Source organism: Notothenia coriiceps, unplaced genomic scaffold, assembly GCF_000735185.1.
Source record: "Notothenia coriiceps isolate Sejong01 unplaced genomic scaffold, NC01 NC01_scaffold00027564, whole genome shotgun sequence".
Lineage (NCBI taxonomy): Eukaryota > Metazoa > Chordata > Actinopteri > Perciformes > Nototheniidae > Notothenia > Notothenia coriiceps.
In genome coordinates, this window is record NW_011360265.1 from 85,092 (window position 1) to 90,199 (window position 5,108).

A 5,108-nucleotide genomic window follows, 5' to 3' on the forward strand; every position below is an offset into this window, starting at 1 on the left:
GCGAGACAGGAAAACACTTTAGTCTTCATGTGGTAATATCTGCACAGAGATAGAGTTTATTCCCCCCTTCGTGCCGCTGTTTCCTCCGCTGACTGAGAGCTGGCCTGTCTCACTAAGTGACTCACCACTCAGTCACGCAACAAACAGGGATGCTTATCCCGACTAAAATCTGTCCATGCAGTGTCAGGATTTCTGCTGTGTTAGCTGTTATGAACTCTTACAGGGGGATTTAGATGCATGTTAACCATGATATTAACCATTTTCCTGCTAATTATCTGGTTATGGGTCACTCTGCCACCAGGACAATAGCAGCACTTCTCACAGAAGCTTTTTCACGGCATACAAGTGTCCATCAGTGATGCTGGAAGATGTATTTCCTCTACTTTGTCCTGTCTCTGCTCTTATTTTTTCCCAATATTTAGACAAACTACATAACCTCCCCTTGTGGACCTCTTGCAGCAGCATAGCTTGATTTATTGCTTGTATAAAGTGTAAATACTTACACAGTATGGATTTATAGTGAAGCTTCAGATTTCACAATAAGCATACAATTTATCCAGCCAGTAATCCCCACAGCAATAACTACAGCATGTTTACATTCTTTATATGACTTTGTAATGCAGAGAGACATTTGACTACACTTAGAAGTGGAATTAAATCAAGGTAACGTGTAACGGCCTGTCTCCTTACTAAAACTGAGTATACTGCCATGCATTCACTGTGTATATACCACTTACAGTATCAGGAACTCAGTAGAAAACACAAGCAACCACTATGTTCTCAAAGCTTGTGACCATAGCTTAAGGACAGAACGTTGAAGTGAGTGATTTAATTTGTTGCCGTTGTTGGAGAATAGTTTTGTGTTATTTTTTGCGTTCCTCTTTCGAGCCTGTTCTCTCACTGGCCTGCCAAACTATCAGATGTATGAGGTCTTATAACGTAGACAGAAGCATCATGACAAATTAGCCCATGTTTAATTATCAATGAACCTTTGTATTAAATATGCTTTTGAACTCGTAGAGTACTCACTCTACAAAGCATGGATACTAGCCTGTATGCTATAGCAACTTCACTGTGGATGCAGTTGAACAGCTGTAAGATTTCCAGATGTTTGCATGTGCTCTCCTTTACTCTATATAATTTCATGGTCTTCAAGGTTGATATCTCGTATCTTTCCTGAACCCTTTAGATTTGAATCGGTCTCATTGTTTGACGGGGAGTCATGCTGCCTGTTTTAATGGCTGTGTACTATATAGATTTCGTATGGCTCATGCTCATCCCGCTAAAGATGTAACCACATGACTTGGCAAACATCCACAGTTTAGACTCACTTTCTCTGTTTTCTCTGTGCTAATCTGAAGTTGGTTTTGACAGTAGTGGTTTGGAGCACATTCACCAACTTTAGTGGTTAAGGTCAACCTAAGTCCGGGTTATCTTGATAGGTTTGGTCTTTGTCTCTTAGGACGGCTATTGTGGTTACTGCAATCTACGAAATAATTTAAAATATGACTGCTTTAGTGTCACTACTTGGCACAAGGGTATGAACTTGATGCCAGGCTCCTTGAGGACTGTGAGAAAATATGAAGGGAGCCAGCCAGTGCGTGGTGGAGACCCTCCCAGTCGGGTACCCAACTAACCCAAGACATGGCATTGACGGCTCCATGTGCCTCCAAGTCAGGACAGCCTTGTTTCACTTGTCGGTTCCCGGCTTCTCTGTCTGGATCTTGGGCTTGATGAATGGCACGAGATAAACATCCATAGCTTCCACTTGTTGAGCGCTTCCTGTTTGGTGTCGCCCAAGTCCTCTCGTGCAGCCAGCAAGGGAGCAGTGGCGGGACAAAAGTTCATGACTCCATGAGAATGACTCCCAGTTAGCCAGCTGGTCAGGCCTGGACAGACAGCCAGCTTCAGAACATTCCTCTTCACCCAGGCATTTTTGGAGGATGATGTGATGTTCCTCGAGATGGGTGGGATTAGACTGCTAGGAAACAGAAATATTTGAAGCTAAACACTTGATCTGGAAGAACTGCACATCTGACAAATTCTGATGGATGCCGTAATGGCAATTGAGGAATCAACACAGTTTCGTTTTCAATCTTTGTGGAACTTTATTTAATATCCTACAAAGAGTCATTTGCATTTTTGAGTTGCTGAGTTGAGTTACATTCCAGAGAAAGTTGGCTGCAGACATGTTTTATATCAGTTTAAACTGTAGCTTGGCGTCAGTTAAATGTTTTTCTCACTTTCAAAGGGGATGATAAAGCTTAGCAGGATAAAGGACATTTGAAGTTCTTTTGGCATAGGTAATGGAAAAAAAACATTAAGCCTTCGCCTCAAATGTTACTTTTATGAATACTTTAGTTTTAGCGCTTGTCCTTAGGATGTTGCTGTATTTTCACTCCAGCTGGAAATGCTGTGAAAGGCAGCTGCCTCAGCCACAGGTTTCCCTACTGGTTTTGTCAGTGCTCTAACTCGCAGTCTCTGGTTGAGGGCTGTACAGCTGGCTCTGTAATTAGTCAGACAAAGGCCTTTTTGAGTCAGGAACAGAACTACATTGGAGAACGTACAGTAAAAAAACATTAAAAAAAAACATTTTTGGATTTAGATTCGGATTGTTCTAAAACCCTTTAAGCAATATCACTTGCATGATCACAAGGTAACACTTGGCAGAGAAAACAAGAACAGCTCAACATTCCTTTTTCAACATTAATTAGATTGAGTTGTTTTCTTTGGTTTGCATTTGTAGGCCTTCATGATTGAGTTGTATTTGTCTGAAGGAGCTGTTTGACAAAGGTTATTGTGTCCATTTGGGATCAGAATACTTCACTTTGGCAATTAAGTTTGATAATATGACTGTAATATCACAAACCCTTTCCCATAAGATCTGTATTTGGGTTCTGTAATAAAGATAGACCCCATATGGAGAATAGTATCTATAGAAAGAAGCAAGAGAAGACAAATAAAGTCATAAAGAGAAGAAAACGAGAAGAGAAAATAGCAAGAAAGAAGGGTGCAGATGGAAAATGGAGAGACTGCAGTTCACATGGACCAAAACTAACTGAAACACACGGGAAATAAATCACCACCATCTCCCTCCCTCCCTTCCACAGTATAAACCCACATCTGCATGTTCCTATAGAGCTGGCAGACATATTTCACCCCAGAGGACGTCCCAACAGCACAGGGCTTTATGTGTGATATACATGAGGCCAGACGTTTCCTGGAAAGCACATTCAGCTCCTTTCCAAGAAAAAACAGGTCACCTTTAAGTCAAAATATTCACTGTTGGTATTGGTCCTCGTTTATGGCCTCAGCCTTTTTCCAACTTAGCTGGTTTTCAGTGTTCATTTGAAGAAAACTGATATATTCCAAAGCCATGGAGTTGACCAAATTGATATCACAATTGGGATTGCGGGAAAAATAACAACCTTCCTTGTACTAGTCAAAAGCCTCCTTGCACACGGAATCTATCAATTTCCCCGAGTCTTGGAGTAATTTGTGGAAAAGGGGAGAGAGGAGAAGAAAAAAGGAAAAAAATATCTCTGAAGTTAAGTGAGCTAAGTAATTTCTACCATCTGTAGCGCACATTTCTGCCGCCTTGCTCTCCTCTAAAGTGGCAAGGCAGAACACAGGGCCCGGCCACAAGAGTTAGAGAGAATGACAGAGTGGAGATGAGTGGTCCTCTCCGGGGATGGGGGGGTAAGAAGGGGCTTGTGGCTAGGATACGGCTGATGTCAAGTATCGAACCATCAGTAGAAGGCCGCCACTAAGTGTGGCTCTGCATTGGATTTTCTGCCCAAATGCCCTTCACCATACTTGACTTACGCCAGTGACGGGAGATAATCTTCGATCAATCCAATCTCTATTAATTCTGGCTGAATGGGTTTTGATTGTGATTATATTGAAGTGGCAGGCAGCAGTGATGTTGAGCCATTTGATTCTGCAGGAATCCTGGTGACTTTTTTAGGCCAAGCACGTGGGTGGTGATTTTGGAGCATTTCCTGAGAGACTCCACCAGTTTCCATTCATAAAATTATAACCGTAGCATAACACGGTTGTTGGCTGGGAGAGGATATCTAATTTCCCTTATTAATTTACTCATTAACCGTTTGAGTTTCTCCTCCGCTTGAACCAGCGTTCCTCCCATACTTGCCAACCTTGAGACCTCAGAAATCGGGAGCATTTCAAAACCGGCGTGGGTGGTAGTGGATCGCCGGAGCTGTAGATTAACATTAACATGCTTGTTGTAAGTGCAACTGTAGCACCATCCTTGATGGAGCATATGTGTGGGCTGGACCTGTATTTTACAGGAAAGGAGTGAATTAGGGTCGAGTTGTCGATTCTTGTTCTGTCTACTGTGAATATCTTCCTCACCCTCTCAGACTTTCAGTTGTGTGCGCTACTAAAGAGATGCGCTACCATGGAAACCAAACAATGGTGTAGCTGTATTAAAGTCAGAGTGGAAACAGTCCTGATTAAATCTGATTTTGTCTGAAATCGGGAGAAATGCGGGAGAAATATGACCCCGGGAGGAAACCGGGAGAGGGCAATGAAATGGGGAGTCTCCCGCGAAAATCGGGAGGGTGGCAAGTATGGTTCCTCCTTCACTGCACTTGCTGACAACCTCAGCACGCATTTCCACTGCAGGGCCTCGCACGGCTTAGTACGGTATAGTTAGGCCTTGGTAGGCCAGGCTCACTTTATGCTGCGTTTCCATTACAGTAATGGAAACGCAGCATAAAGTGAGCCTGGCCTACCAAGGCCTAACTATACCGTACTAAGCCGTGCGAGGCCCTGCAGTGGAAATGCGTGCTGAGGTNGTGTGTGTGTGTGTGTGTGTGTGTGTGTGTGTGTGTGTGTGTGTGTGTGTGTGTGTGTGGTACTAATTGCACTCGCTCTGTCTACAAAACAACCTCCTAATTTTTCACCTGCCTCACACACACATTCCACCCTGACACGCTGATTCAACCCTCTCTCTCCGTCTGATCTCATTGCTTCCTGTTCTTCTCCCAGATGTGTGTGTGTGTGTGTGTGTGTGTGTGTGTGTGTGTGTGTGTGTGTGTGTGTGTGTGTGTGTGTGTGTGTGTGTGTGTGTGTGTGTGTGTGTG